Raw genomic sequence first — 17,038 nt, 5'->3', positions numbered from 1 at the left:
AGGGAGGAATGGAGACATTACTGGTGCCCGCTCAACCAAATCGATGAGTTAACAGGATGTCAAGTGATCAAGTAATTATTACATTTCTAAATGACCAAGAATTATATCCATGCTTATTTCTGTTATCAACACACATTAAGAGTTAATGTTTGCCTTACAGTATAACTGCTCTGTGTTTGGGCTACACAGAAGCTATTTTGACTTCCCTCCTCTTGGAAATAATGTATGATTCTCCTTACCATCTTAGTTCTTAACTCATTTTCCATAAAATCCTATAAAATTCTAGGGACTATTCCTTGATAATGTCTACACAGACATCCAAACCAACAAATGGTTAAAAACGAATGAGTAAGTCAAGATTTCATAGCAAGTTGCACTGTTTTTCCCCCACCCCCACCCCTGTCCATACATACATTATCATAATAGGTTTAGATCACAATTTTTTTTCTTTTTGGGTCAAACCCCGCGAAGCACAGGGGTTACTCCTGATTCTGCACTCAGGAATCACCCCTAGTGGTGCTCAGGGGACCATATGGGATGCTGGGAATCAAACCTGGGACAGCTGCATGCAAGGCAAACACCCTACCCACTCTGCTATTGCTCTAGCCTGTTAGATTGCAATCTTAAGGCCATGGAATGACCAGTTGATTCTGCACAGTATGCAGAGAAACACAAAAACAGACCTGTAAAATGCTTTCTTTTCTCCTAGTCAAGACAAAAAAATAAATAAATGAATAAATAAAAATACAACTCACTATGCAGAAAATTTCTTACAGCTTCTCGTTTTTGGTCATTTTGGGATAGAGAGGAGGGAAGTGTTGTATTTTTCTTTAAAAAATTGTATCTTATTTTATCTATCATAATTTTCAATCTAAAAATGCCTGTCTTCAAAAACTCTTGAGCTTATTTGCCAACATAGTTTGGCACATGCCTCAGCCAACCGCAAGCGAACTTCTGAGCTTGCAAAGCAGTGCAGAGATGCGATCAAGGAAGACCTCAAAGAGAGAAGAGCAGAAGTCGGGTAGATGTGGCAGAAGCTGGGAAAAGTATTTGTAACACCCGCCTGTCCTTCGCCAACTACAAGACCAAGATGACTGCCCTCCGACGTCCTGATATATCACATCTTCCAGAATGGCAGTGGAGAAGATTATCCATGACTTCTATTCAAATCTCTTCGATAGCCATGTCCACCTGCCAACATACCAAATTCCACAGGATGGATATGTCGTTCCCAACGTTCTCCCTTCCGAAATCTGACATGCCATTTTGTCAGTAAAAAAATGAACAGCACCCGGCCCAGACAAGGTCAGAACTGAACACCTGAAGAACCTGCCATCAGTACTCATCAATACGCTGGCTCAGCTCTTCACATGCTACCTGTCTGAATGCAAGGTTCCGTCCCAGTGGAAAACCAGCAGGACTGTACTACTGTACAAGAAGGGAGACATCCATGACATTGGCAACTATCACCCGATCTGCCTATTGTCTGTCATCTACAAGTTGTTCACTTAAGTCATCCTGAATAGGATTGGCAGAACACTAGATGAAGGACAACCATGTGAGCAAGCTGGGTTCCGCAAAGGATTCAGCACCATTGACCATATCCACATGATAACCAAGCTCATTGAGATTTCTCGGGAATTCAAGATGCCACCCTGTCTAACGTTCATTGATTTAAAGAAGGACTTTGATTCTGTTGAGACAGAAGCGGTCATTGAAGCCCTAGCCAATCAGGGCATTCAAACTCAATACATCAAGATCTTTCATGAGCTGTATTACAGATTCATTACCAGGATCTCACCATTCTACAAAGAAGTAATCATTGATGTCAAGAGAGGGATTCGGCAGGGTGATACCATTTCACCGAAACTCTTCAGTGCCACCCTCGAGAACGTCATGTGACGACTGGAATGGGAACGAATGGGCATGAAGATAGATGGTCAGCAACTACACCACCTCCGCTTTGTTGATGACATTGTTTTAATAACACTAAACATTAGCCATGCAGCACAACTGCTGGCCAACTTCAACCGTGAGTGTGGAAAGGTTGGACTATAGCTGAATCTTACGAAGACAATGTTTATGAGAAACAGCCTTGTTCCTGACACCCCATTTGCGCTCAATGGAACGACCATCTCCAAATGCAATAGCTATGTGTACCTAGGTCGAGAAGTCAACATGACAAATGACCTGGCACCCGAGCTGCACAGGAGGAAGAGAGCGGCTTGGAACACCTTCAAGAGCATTGAAGAAATAGCTAAGAGGATGAGGAACCTCCGGCTCCAGACACATCTCTTTGATTCCACTGTTCTTCCTGCATTAACATATGCCTCAGAGACCTGGGCCCTACGCAAACAGGATGAGAACGCTATTCAGGTCTCCCAAAGAAGAATAGAAAGAGCTATGCTTGGAATATCACGTTTCACTCAAAAAAGAGAAACAATGCGGAGTTCCGACCTCCATTTATGATCAAGAATCAGGGACGCTGTCTCGTTTGCCAAGGTGTCAAAAATCAGATGGGCTGGTCACATAATGAGATTTAGAGACGAACGCTGGACTAGAGCTGTTACCGACTGGATTCCACAGGATGTCAAAAGACCACGTGACCACCCACCTACCAAATGATCAGACTTCTTCATCAAGATCATGAACGATCTATCGGTTTGAGGCTCTTCGTGTTCCTGGAGCTAACAGACGCCTTTGGGCTACACTAGCATGCGACAGGGACACATGGAGACGTTACTGGCGTCCACTCAAGCAAATTGACAATTAACGAGAAGTCAAGTGATCAAATGATCAAGTGATTTTCAATACTTTAATGATTAGGATTCATACATGTAATATTCCGACATGATAATCTCCCAGACTGTTCCCCACTCATTCTGTCCACCCAGTGAACTTGGATTGTTTCTAGATTTGGGCTATTGTGAATAGTGTTGTGCTGAATGAATATAGGGTGAAATTGTCTTTTCTGAGTATGGTTTTGGGGACTTTTGGGTAGATTCTAAGACATGGAATTACTGGCTCAATCTTTTTTAATGGAATCATTGGTTCTATTAAAATGACTTAATGATTTTTCTTCAGGTCCAGTGAAGGCAATATGTAGATTAGTAGATATGTTGATTTTCAGAATCACTCCTGCCTAAAAATATATTTTCTTCTGACATTATTTTCCTACAAATGCTACCAAAAAGAAGTGTGTTAGTAATTCATCTCACAGCTCATCCGTCAGTGTATGGAAGGTATGTTGAGCCTGACAGTCTCTCATCCAGACCAGGAATGAGCATAGACAACAGAGTTGTTTGGCTTCCAGGACACTCAAATACCACCCTCTTCTTACTTTGCCCTTTATTGTAAGTGGTCTTTGGGTGGGGGAATTCATTGAATCTTCTCTTGTTTGAGAAATAGTAGTGGATCAGCGGAGCTAATCATAGAGCACAGTTCTGGTACTTGCTGAGTACCTTATCTCTCCTAGAGTCTTAAATGTCAATACTTTTTCTAATATATCTGAGGAATACTAATTGAGGAGTTTGCCCATATGGTTCAGTTATATAAGACTACGTTTCTTTTTTGATTTGCAAATTAAAGTTAATTTTTTTGGTGAATATTTTATGATCTGCTTTCTGTTGTGTGGCAGAAAAATTGAAGGTGATGACAACTGATGGGTAGTGAAGATAAAAGAGCAGTTTGACCTTTTAGTAAATCATTCATCGTTCTACTTTATCTGCAAGTAGTTTTCCAGTTGCAGTTCCTATTTGTTAACCACTGCATTTGACTTTCAATTATACAATTCTGTTCTTATTGCAGATCAACTTTTCCTTATTATTTTTTAAATTTAGTCATTGCTATTATAACTGTTTTACTTCCTATTAGTTCTTCCACAAGAGGGGGCTTGTGCACAGAAATAATAGCATTGTCCTGTAGCACTATTCTTCCTTCTCTTGTTCATCGATTTGCTGGAGCGGGCACCAGTAATGTCTCCATTGTGAGTTTTGTTACTATTTTTGGCATATCGAGTATGCCACGGGGAACTTGCCATGCTCTACCGTGCAGGTGGAATACTCTCGGTAGCTTGCCAGGGTCTCCAAGAGGTAGGGAGGGATCGAATTTGGGTCGGCCATGTGCTGTGCTATCGCTCTATTGCCTATTCTTTCTGTGTTCCACAGAAAGAATAGGCAATAGGAATACTTGAGTAGCTTTTTCCTGCTCTTGATTGTCACAAATAGGTTTTGCCTAGAGGCTAAGGTGGAGCATTCTGTTTACTTATTCTCCTTTGAGAATTCCTGATCCAGTTTTAATAAGTTTAAATATTACTTCTTTGGTCATGGTTGGAGAACAGTATAGTTAACTGGCATTAATGTTCTAGCATCAGGTTACATTTTGGCTTCCATGATGATTAAATCACATTGGGGGAAAACAAAGAGGAAAGCGAGAGTAATTAGTTTCAACCCTAGGTCAACTACTAAGAACTAAGAAATTAATTAATTATAAATATGTCTCCTGAGGCCAAAATGTATCTAGGACTGGACATTTGACAGAACTAAATTCATCAATTCATCAATGCTGTGGATATCTATGAACTCTTAATTTCTTTCTCTTTGCCTGATTATGACAACCCCCTAGAAATTGGAAGTATAGTTCATGTAAACAGCCTCCTTAGGGTCAGATTAGTCCATAAAATATGAAAATAATAATGGAAACTTCCTGTTGTTGTTATTATTATTATGTTGGTTTTGAGTCTCACAATGGAGACGTTACTGGGCCTGCTCAAGCAAATTGATGAACGGGAGGACAGTGCTACAGTGCTACAGTGGTTTTGGGGATAGTGGTGCTCAGGTATTACTCCTGGCTCTACACTTAGGGATCACTCCTGATGTAGCTCAGGGGACCATATTGAATACTGTGGATGGAATCTGGGCTACCCTATCCAGTGTACTATCACTAAGGCTCCTATCTGAGGACCAAAAGGGAAGTTTCTGCCTGAGACTCTTTCAGATTCAAGAGAAATGGATCTTTGTACACTAGGGAATTGACCAGCTATATTGATCAGGCCCACAGAGACATTTAACTCAATGGCATATTTTGTGATCTATTAAACCATGGACAACATCTTCCCTCTCTGTCTGTAATAAGATCAGAATATTTTGATACTTTAATTATAGTTATATGGAATTTGAAAAAAATTATAGGAACTAATCGAAAACATGTCACTGTTCTTTTATTCTGATCAAAGGTGGTGTCAAGAAGCAGTGTCCTGATAACGGGACTCTTCTAGTCTCCTTGCCTGAAGCTGAGATTCTTCACTGGGTGAGTGATTCGGGATCCCCGAATTTGTCAATGCCAAGTTGGTTGATGAGACAACAAATTGGCTGATAAGAGTTTTGCTGGCAATTTTGCGAAAGAGTCTCTAAGCACCTATGAGACCATTCTAGAAGTCTGTATGGTGAGGCAGATTGAGGGATGCATGAGTTTTGTTTTTCTATTTCTAAAGCATGCATTACACATGTTTTATCTTATGGCAAGAGCATATCATGATATTTTTATTCCAATTTGGATAACAACTAATTTATTTTCTAAATTAAATAGAAACACACAAAACCCAAGAAATATGAGTTCCAAACAACATCTATTGAGAGAAGAGAATTTCCATTTCTTTTTCCTTTCCTTCATTGAGTCAGAGTCAGCCTTTAGGCTGACTGGTGCAGTCTTAGGCACCAGAAAATCAGGCAATATTCATAATCCTTTTACACCAGGTGCTTCTAATAAAAAGGAATAGTTCATTTACAGAGGTGACATCTTAGATTACTGAAGAAAAATTTCTCAAGTGTCCCATAACAATATACCGCAGAATTTGATATTGGATGAGGAAAAAGAAATAAAATCGAAGTTTGACATCCTGCTTATTGGAAATGCTGGTGCTTTTGAGTATCATTTCTTTAACTTTCCTTCTTCAGATCTTAAAATTTATCTGGATTCACACCTACCCTTTCTCTTTCCCTCATTACCCCGAGATTAAAATTTTCCTGTGCATGTGTGTCATGAGCTAAGTAGAATGAGGAGGAAAAAGACAAATATGAGATGATCTCATTCATTTGCTGAGTATGATGAAACAAAGAAGGGAAATAGACAGTCTTTAGTGGAAACAAATCCTGATATATTAAAAACAGAATAATAAACTGATACTGCAAAGAGGAGGGGTGGGAGAAGAGACCATATTTCACAAAAGTAAACTTAAAGTGGATTAAATACCTCAAGATTAGAACAAAATTCCGAAAACATATTGAAGAAAATATAGGCAGAAATTTCCAGGACATTTACTGCAGGAATGTCTTCAGTGGGATAACTATGAGGCAGAGATGACAAAAATAAAAATAAATGAAACTACATCAAATTAAAAACTTCTGCACATCAAAAGAAATTGAAGCTATACTAAAAAGAGCAACAGATAGAGTTCTGATATTCAAGATCTAGAGCATTCTATAGATCTCAAAATATCCAAGCACTTTTCAGTGGAGATGAACAGAACATTTCCCCAAACGCCACATGGATGCCCAATAAGCATTTGGAAATAAAACCAACAGTGAGATATCATCTCATGCTAGAGAGAATGGTGTATACCAGGAAGCGTGAAAATAGCCAATGTTGGCAGGGATAGCACTGTAGCACTGTCCTCCCATTGTTAATCTATTTTCTCGAGAGGGGCGGAGGAATCGAACCCAGATTGGCCACATGCAAGACAAATGCACTACCCACTGTGCTATTGCTCCAGCAGGGATGTGGGGAAAAAAATAATCCTCACCCACTATGGTTCATTTTCTGTGGAAAGTAATATGGAGATCTTTCCAAAATATAGGATTTGAGATACCATACAACCTAGAAATACCACTTCTTGGCATCTATCCCCCAAACAGAGAAAAATTAATTCAAAACGATATATGCAAACATATGTTCAGTGCAGCACTGAGTGCAATAGTCAAGATATGGACACAACCCAAATGCTTAATTATGGAAGAATGGACCAAGAATTGTGGTCTATATACATAATGGAATACTATGCACTTTTAAAAAAGAATAAAATAATTTTGCTGAAACATGGATGGAACCAGATGTGGTCAGCGAAGTGAAGTCAGTTAGATGGAAAGGGATAGATACAGAATGATTTCTCTCGTGTGGAATTTAGATACACAGTAAGCTAGCAAAAAAGGGTCAGTGACAATACAACAGAACTAATTCATACAACTGTGTTTGAAAAACGTAGTTGACATGGAGAGTAACTGGGGTACTTGAGAATAGTAGTCATGGGTGTGTTATTTTGGAGTTATGTGCACATAAAACCATCATTAACAGATGAGTATTAACTGTATTGTAAACCACAGAGCCTTGATCAATAAAAACATATTTTAAAAAAACAACAGTTTTTCAGATATACTAGCCTGATTTCAGGGACTCCATAGGCACAAGATCTATAGGACTCTATGTTATTAGAGGACGTAGAAGCTCAACTGATACTCTTGGCAATTTTCTAAGGCTATTGTTTCCCCTATCAGGTGATGGCTGTTTTCATCTCAGTGGCTGGAGAGTGACTTCTTTCATCCTCTTCTTTCCTCCTCTTCTGCAGAAGCGTTAAAATTATATACTATCAGATTATCCTATTTCTACTATCCTATTGTCTAAATATGTCAACATTTATTGAAGATTTTATTCCCTAGCCCTCCACCCCCATATTTATGTGCATTACTAATATCCACGATTCAATTCCTCTGCCCCTCTCAGAGAGCCCGGCAAGCTACCAAGTATCTCGCCTGCATGGCAAAGCCTGACAAGCTCCCCGTGACGTACTCAATATGCCAAACACGGTAAAAACAAATCTCCCAATGGAGACGTTACTGGGCCCGCTTGAGCAAATTGATGAACAATGGGAGGACCATCTACAGTGCTATTATTAGTAAAACCATCCACATAGAAAGCTCATCTGGCCTCTCAATTCTTTGAGTTTCTTATTAGCAAAAATGTCTCTGTACTCTCCAATCATCCCTCAAGCCAGTGACTCAATCTGGGTTGTATTAGTCTGTGAGAATATTTGAAAGTGTAAAGAGTGCAACTGACTTTTGGAGGGCAGGAGGTAAGAATGTTGAATGCCATTCATTCAGTACCTTGAGACAGTTTTACACAATGCAGAGTTTTTTTTTAACCCAAGTGCCACTGTGCCTATGCAAACAGTGCACTAACCTTCAAAATGTGTTTCAGGGGAAAGAGCAATAGTATGGTAGGCACACTTGCCTTGCAAGCAGTTGACACGAGTTTGACGCCTGGTGCCCTGTATGGCTTTCTGAGCCCACCAGGAGTGAGCCCTGAGCACAAAGCAGGAGTAAGCACTGAGCACTGGTGACTGTGGCCCCCAACCAAAATGAAAAAAGAAAACAATGTGATTCAAAGCATCTCTCTCCAGCCACCACCTTCTGTTTTTCTGGGAATGCCTCCTTATGCAATCGAGTATTCTTTGTCCAATAGATATTTTTGATTCCTTGGTGCCTGGCAAGCTCCCTGTGACATATCCGATATGCCAAACACAGTAACAAGTATCTCAATGAAGACATTACTGGGCCCGCTTGAGCAAATCAATGAGCAATGGGAAGACAGTGACAGTGACAGTGGTACCTCTACTATATTGACCTGCTACTTCAAGGCACCATTCATCATTCCTCCCATGCCCTCACTTCCTCCTTATCCAGCTTAGATGCCGTGGCTAATCTCTCCTCTACTCATCTGTCTTTGTCAAACTTATCTGGCATCACTCTGACCATCACTTAGTTTTCAACCCATTTTGGGTCTCAGTGAAGTTGGATGGAAAACACAGAGCCGTCCTAAACTGCTTCACTTTAGATTTATATCTTCAATTTTCAAATGGATCCCCTGCTGTGCTTCGCACTCCCTGTCACTTACCTAACACTTAGACTGTTGAGACAAATCTTTACAATAGTTCTTGACTGCTGTTTTCTCAATCCTCCAAGTCCCAGTCCTAATTCTCCCATTCCTTTAATCCCCTCACTTCACATTTCGTTGGGGAAATAGAAACAATGAGTAGACTCTCTTTTTTCCCAGCAAATCTTCATTCTTAACTGCCCTTATACCCATCTCCCTTTTCATTATGTATGAATCGCATAAAACGCACTAGTAACTCGTTGTCATCCTCAGAATAAAATTCACTCTTAGTTATAGCTTCAGAGTGTTTCAAGATTTGACTTCTGTTTCTCTTTCTCACCTCTTTCAGATTGCTCTCCTTCTTTGCTCCCTCTGTATGTCCATTGTAGGTTTTTTGTTTTGTTTTGTTTTGTTTTGTTTTGTAATGGCTTTCTTAGTACTGTCTTCCCATTGCTCATCGATTTGCTCAAGCGGGCCGAGTAACTTCTCCATTGTGAGAATTGTTGTTACAGTGCTTGGCATATCAAATACGTCACGGGTAGCTTGTCAGGCTTTGCCGTGCGGGCGAGATACTCTCGGTAGCTTGCCAGGCTCTCTGAGAGGGGCGGAGGAATCGAACTCAGGTTGGCCAAGTCGGCTGTATGCAAGGCAAAACCCCTACCCACTGTGCTATTACTCCAGCCCAATGCTCTCTTAAATTTATTAAATTAATTTAATATCATTTGACATTATATTTGGCTCTAGGTTATTTTTTTAAAATTTTACTGAATCACCATTAGATAGGTACAAGCTTTCATGTTTGGGTTATCATCACACAATGATCAAATACCCATCCCTCCACCAGTGCACATTCCCCACGACTAATATCTCTGGTATACCTCCCTCCTTTCCCACCCTCCTCCTGTCTCCATGGCAGACAATATTCCCCATACTCTCTCTCTACTTTTGGGCATTATGGTTTGTAATACAGACACTGAGAGGTCATCATTTTTGGTCCATCATATACTTTCAGCACATATCTCCCATCCCGATCGAAGTGCATTAAAGATCAAGGTGCACAGAGGAAAATGTAGGCAGAAGTCTCCATGATATTGAAGCTAAAAGCATATTTAAGGATGAAACGGCACTGTCAGTGCAAGTGGAAGCAAACATAAACAAATGGGACTACATAAAACTAAGACGTTTCTGTACTTCAAAAGAAACAATGACCAAAATACAGAAATAGCCCACAGAGTGGGAAAGAATATTTACCCAATACCCATTGATAAGGGATTACTATCCAGGATATATAAGACACTAGTAGAATTGTACAAGAAAAAACCTCCAGCCCCATCAAAAAAATGGGGAGAAGAAATGAACAGAAGTTTCCTCAAAAAAAAAAATAAAAAATGGCCGAAAGGCACATGAAAAAATGCTCCACATCACTAGTCATCAGGGAGATGCAAATCAAAAGAGCAATGAGATATCTCACACCACAGGCACACATTCAAAAGAACAAAAGCAGCCTGTGCTGGAATGGATGTGGGGAAAAAGGGATACTCTTTCACTGTTGGTGGGAATGCCCACTGGTCCAGCCTTTCTGGAAAACAATATGGACAGTCCTGCAAAAACTAGAAATTGAGCTTCCATATGACCCTGCAATACCACTTCTGGGAATATATCCTGAGGATGCAAAAAAGCACAGTAGAAATAACATTTGTACTTATATGTTCATTGATGCACTATTGACAATAGCCAAAATCTGGGAACTACCCAAGTACCCTATAACAGATTGCTGGTTAAAGAAACTTTGGTACATCTACACAATGGAATACTATGCAGGTGTTAGTAGTTTTTTTTCTTTAGTTGATTTTATTATTTGTGGGTTTGTGTTTTTTTTTCTTTTTCCTCTTTTCGTCAAATATATCAACCTTTCTTCATGTCAATATCAAACTTTGCCCACATTAGCATCTTTATATGCTGTTGCTTCTGCCTGGAAGTCTTTTCCTCAAGATATTTCTGTGCTTCACCTGCTCATTTCATTCAGGTTTCTGCTCAAATGTTATTTTCTCAGAAAATTCTTCCTTGAGTACTCTGCCTCTTATACCTGTTCTTGTCTCCATTGTTTTCTGTCTTCTCATGCTGCTTTTGTTTTTCTTCATGTGATTCGATCTTATCTAACATAATATTAGAAATATTTGTGCTAATTTGTTTATTGTCCAAATATAACATCTGTGAAAATAAGCATTTTGCCTGTCTTACTTGCTTTTATAATCTCAGTGCCTACAACAGTGTTTGCACTCAGTGTTTATTGATTAATCATTTAACCTATGCTTGCTAAATGGATATCGAATATACTAATGCCAAACCTTCTTTTATTTGGTCTGCCTTTACTCTCACTACATTTTGCTGTTTCGAATATTGGAAAACCTTCTTTGCACAGTTCTCATAATATCATTTGTCTTTCATTTGATAAAAGCATATCATTTAACATAATAATTCTGCCTTTATTCTTTTCTCATTAGCCCATAACAATTAAAACAGACCATTACCCTGCCACACCATGAGTTTTTATGATGTCATATCAAAGTCTACATTAATTAAATAGCGTACTAAATTAAAGACTTATTTGATGACAATATCTTTCAATTGAAAATCAGCTCTACTCAAGAGCACAGTGGCAGACGTGGCACAATTTTAGCATTAGGACATGCCAACCTAACAGCCAGATGTGCTTAGTGACACATTGAAAGTTAAAAGCTGTCACTTTAGGTGATCATTTGGTGCCAGTGACTCTGAGAACAAAAGAAAGCTGATGGATTTGGGGAAAAAGACAAACTCTGGCACTGTTATTGGAAAGCACAGCTCAGTTATCACATTGTCATTTAGATTCTTTAGAATGATAATTGGATAAAAGCACAAAGTAATAAAAAAAATCTTAGTGTGTGTTTGGAGTTATGAGATTATGTCTTTGGATTTTAAGTTTGTAGTGCACTGGCCAAAGGTAAAAGATAAAGGTAAAGGTAAAGGCCCTCCCGTTGATCGTTGATTTGCTCAAGCGGGCCCAGTAACGTCTCCATTGGAGACTTTGTTGTTACTGTGTCTGGCATATCGAATACTCTCGGTAGCTTGCCGGGCTCTCCGAGAGGGGCAGAGGAATTGAACTCGGATCGGCCATATTGTCCGCTTGCGAGGCAAACGCCTTACCCACTGTGCTATTGCTCCAGCCCTGGTGGAGCACTGGCCAAAGGTAAAGTTCAAATATTTTAACTTGCAATGCGTAGCCTCATTTAACTGTAGGATTAAGTAGAGTGGAAGTTAGTATATGAAGGCAAGGAGAAAAAGATACTAATTCAATTATCTATGTAAAAGATGATGAGAAGAAAATTGTAGGAAAGGAGTAGCCAAAATGAAAACTCTGACAAACTGGAAAAACTGATTGGGGGGAGTGAAGAACATTATCAGAAGGAAATGAATGATGGGTTCTTTCATATTTATGCTACAACAAAGAAATCGGATACTGGGATTGACCACCTTAGTTTTAGATTTTTAAAATGATATTTGTGTGTAGTTTAACTAGTTTATAGCATTAAGGGAACATCCTTTGCTGATGTGACTAAATGACTTACTGATAAGAGCTAAATTGTGAATTTAAACAAAATACATCAATGCTTGCTGTGGTATACATAGAGATAACCCCAGAGATGTGCTAAATTGTAGATCAATTTGATGGTTGAAATAAGTCTAGGCATACTAGCAATCACAATAAATATAAAAATTATCAATTTTATCTGTCAATAGAAAAAAATGTTCTTAAATTGAATGAGAAAAAGAAAACAGCAATAGTCTCTGTAATCTGTTTACAAGGGACACCCCTATTAACGATAATGGCATGGGAAGATTGAAAGAAAATAGATGGAAATTGATATAATATACATTGCAATTACCTTTCAAAAGAAAGTCAGTCACACAGTGTTAATATCAGACAAAATGTACTTTAAAACAAAAAGTATTATTGTGGATAAAGACAGTTATCATTTAATGATAAAAGAATAATTCACCAGAAAAGCATATTTATCCTAAACCTACATTACCCAGAAGTATCATTTCAAAATTATAGAGTAAAATTTGACTGAATAACTATGAAGTGTTGTTGATAGTGATTATAACTGGGAAGTTTTTACCAGGGAGCCATGGCTGGTAGTGATCAAGGACTGTTTCTGGCTCTCTCAAGGACCATGCTATGCCAGCATCAACCCAGGGATTCCACATGTAAAGCATGTTCTCTAGTCCCGAGAGGTAGCTCCCTAACTCTTCATTGAGAACTTTCAAAAAAAAAGTTCTCTTAGATACTGATACATAAAATAAATGAAAAATTATAAATAATAAGGATAAAATAGATCAAAACAACACAGTTCTATGTTTGACCAGACATGCACATGTTGGCTTTCAAACCTGAAACATTTAGAATATACATCCTAGGAAGCATTATATTTTCCTTTATCTCTCTTTTCCTTCCTTCTTTTCTTCCTTCCATATTTCCTTCCTTTTCTTCCTTTCTTCCTGCCACTTATCCTTACTTCTCATATTTTGGGCCATATTTAGTAGTGCTCAAGGACTACTCATGGTTCTGTACTAAGACTAAAAAGTCATTCCTTGTAATGCTTGGGGATCAGATGCAGTGCCAGTTTTCGAAATGAGGTTGGCAGACTCTAGGAAAATGCCTGAACCCTTGTGTTCTCTCAGTCTATTGACTAGGTACTTTATTTAAGAGACAAAAAATCAGGAAACTAAATGTCATCAGACATAAAAAAAAAAACCTCCATACATTTAGAAACTCAAGGTCATACTTCTAACTAAAACATGAGCCAAAGAAAAGTGATGATAGAATTTAGAATAAAAATTATTTAAAATTTTCTGGTATACAGTTAAAGAGGGAGTAAATAAAAGTGATATTTACTGAGTCACAAATATATGCATGTATATTTATGCATATACGTGTGAATTACACATAATACATATTAAAATGATGAAATACTGGTTACAAGTCAGTTAAGTAGTCAATCAAAAAGGTAAATGGAATAGTAGAGTTAAACCCAGAAAAAGAAGGAATAAATAGCACAAAATGCAGATAACATAAAAATATAATATAAAACTGTCACTGTCACTGTCCTCCCATTGTTCATCGATTTGCTCGAGCGGGCCCAGTAACGTCTCCATTGTGACAATTGTTACTGTGTTTGGCATATCAAATATGTCATAGGTAGCTTGCCAGGCTTTGCCGTGCGGGCGAGATACTCTCGGTAGCTTGCCAGGCTCTCCGAGAGGGGCAGAGGAATCAAACTTGGGTCGGTCATGTTGGCCGCTTGCAAGGCAAACGCCCTACCTGCTGTGCTATCGCTCCAGCCCGCAATATAAAACATTCCAAAGCAAATCCACAGAATTATAGTAGAGAACAACAACAAGATGGACATTCTTTGAATGACTCACTAAAAATGTAAATATATGGAAAACTTCATCAATAGGAGGAAGATGGAAAGGGAGAGAAAAGTGAAAAACAAGCCAGCCTCTACTGTGGCAGGAACCCCTGTAATTCCTCATCCCCTGGACTGGTGCAAAGGCTTGTGCAGGAATCCAATCCTGACTTCTTATTGGGGCCATATGATGTTAGAAAAAAGATAATATTTTGTATGTGAGATAAAGATGTGACAAGGACAATCAGCAGCTGGAGCCCACCTTGTATTATGCAGATAGACTGCAAAGGGATCTCAGTATATTTTCAGGGACTATACATTCTTTACTCAAAATAATCACTGTCACTGTCCTCCTGTTGTTCATCGATTTGCTCAAGCAGGCCCAGTAATGTCTCCATTGTGACAATTGATACTGTGTTTGGCATATCGACTACGTCTCGGGTAGCTTGCCAGGCTTTGCTGTGCAGGCAAGATACTCTCAGTAGCTTTCCACGCTCTCTGAGAGGGGCGGAGGAATCGAACTCCGATTGGCCATATTGGCCGCTTGCAAGGCTTACCTGCTGTGCTATCGCTCCAGCCCACTCAAAATAATATGTAAAAAATACTTGTATATTTGAAAATGCATGTTCTAATAAATCTAGGTGCCTGTTATTCATAACAATATACACATCTTAAGTTCCAATACAGACACTGAGAAAAATGATGTCTTGCTAAGTAGGCTTTGAGTCTGTTTTCTTGGAATACTGAATTATTCATATAACAAAACTTATAGAAATCTACTATTTATTTGGAGTTGTGCTGATGCTATCCTATATTTTCATGATGGAGAATGATATTAAACAATAATTATTAAAATAGATATTACCGTTGTAGAAAGTATATTATAGTAAAGTTAAAAGCAATTAGCAGGGAATCCAATTTTATTAGGGTAAAGGGCAGACTAGCAAACTTTTCCTAAAAAAGTAAGATTTAAGCCATGACCTAAATGACAAATAGGAATTATGCAGGCCAGAAGGTCGCACAGGATCCAAATACATAGTTCACAGAATGCAATGGTAGAAAGATAGTAGATTGTTTTTGGCAATTGCCACTGAATTACAGTAAGGATTTATGTAAGTCAGATGCATTAAATTTCCACATTAAAATTAATGCATTAAATTTCTGCAGAACGCAAACACTTTTCCCTGTTGAAAGCTTTATGTAAATGCTTAAGAATATAATCTGCAGAGAAAGTATAAAAACAGAAAATGGAGGAAATAAACTAATTCCATTCAGAATAGTGATTGCTTCTAAGAGAGGGGAAAAAGTTCCTTCTGTTTCCAAACCTCATTAATGGAAAGATGCTTCCTGATTGGAAGCATCAAGATAGCTGCAGTTTGCTGAGTTTACTAATTTCTTTCTTTTCTTCTTTTCAGTTTTTGAGCCACACCTGGCAGTGCTCAGATCTTTCTCCTGTCTCTCTGCTCGGGATTCACTCCTGGCAAAACTTGAGGGGGTGACCATATATAGTAGCAAGATTGAACCTAGGTTTGCCACATGCCATTCAGTGCCTTTCCTGCCTGATTTCACCAATTTCTTTAAGTATTGGCCTTACCAAGAATGGAGTTCTCAGTTAGAAATAACAGGCAGATAATTATGGAAAGGAAGCAAGCAGATTAACAGTTCTGAGGGGAGCAGTGGTTTAGACAGTATTACTGTCAAGAGGGAGGAGGAAAAGAGCTCTAGAATTGCATCGTTCAACAAAATGGCCAGTAGGTCCATGAGGCTATTGAGTATTGGAGATGTAGCTTGTCTGAATTGAGACAGGGTCTAGTGTAACATAGACACTAATTTGGAGGACAGTATTTTTATTTTTAATTTATTTATATTTTTAATTAATTAATTATTTTTTCTTCTTGGGTCACACCTGGTAATGCTCAGGGGTTACTCCTGGATCTGCACTCAGGAATCCCTTCTGGTGGTGACCAGAGGACCATATGGGATGCTGGGGTTCAAACTCAGGTTGGTTGCGTTCAAGGCAAACACCCTCCCTGCTGTACTTGCTCTGGCCCCAAGACAGTACTTTTTTTTTAGTGAAAATATCTCAAAAGTAGTTTTATAATAATTTCATGTGGAGGTGATGATTTTGATAAAATCACGTTGGGTTACATATTACTAATATTAAAAATTAAACTCTTTTTTTATATTTTAGTGTGACTACTAGAAGGTTTAAAATTACATGTGTATGGTAATTGTCCAGACATTACTCTTCTGTGGAACAGAACTGGCTTAGACATGCTTATAGTGGTTAGTCGTTGTTTAAAAGTACATTTAAAATTATATTTCACAAGTGTATCATCAACCTACAATGTACTGAAAATGAAAAATGCAGTCAACTGGTTTAACAGCCAAGTTTTTGAGTGTTGCTACAAAGTAGCCTTGCTTATCACAGAGTTTGCAAAACATGACTGAACCATTCATATCTTATGTGTTTTAGGCAGTGCGTTTGTTACAGGAGAATAGATATATTGTTAATTTCTTAGAGCTCTGAAATATTCTAAGAAAGTGACTGTTGATTCTTGAGTATGAGAAAAGTGGCTGATAGAGCTTTCATTTATATAACATTGATATACCCTTATATTAACATGTATTTGTTTTCAGGTAAATAGTTTGCATATTTGCAT

The 17,038-nt window shown here is 38.5% G+C and overlaps 1 protein-coding gene across 1 annotated transcript in view; it reads left to right on the top strand.

The window, feature by feature from the left end:
* FHIT (fragile histidine triad diadenosine triphosphatase) overlaps window positions 1-17,038 on the top strand; it is a 1,773,722-nt gene that overhangs the window by 366,379 nt on the left and 1,390,305 nt on the right. The window contains exon 3 of the mRNA XM_056129408.1: window positions 5,234-5,307. The gene's annotated coding sequence lies outside the window, so the exon portion shown is untranslated. The remainder of the gene's footprint in view (window positions 1-5,233; window positions 5,308-17,038) is intronic.

This window comes from Sorex fumeus, unplaced genomic scaffold (genome assembly GCF_029834395.1).
Source record: "Sorex fumeus unplaced genomic scaffold, SorFum_2.1 ptg000072l, whole genome shotgun sequence".
Lineage (NCBI taxonomy): Eukaryota > Metazoa > Chordata > Mammalia > Eulipotyphla > Soricidae > Sorex > Sorex fumeus.
This window is presented reverse-complemented; position numbering and strand designations above follow the sequence as displayed.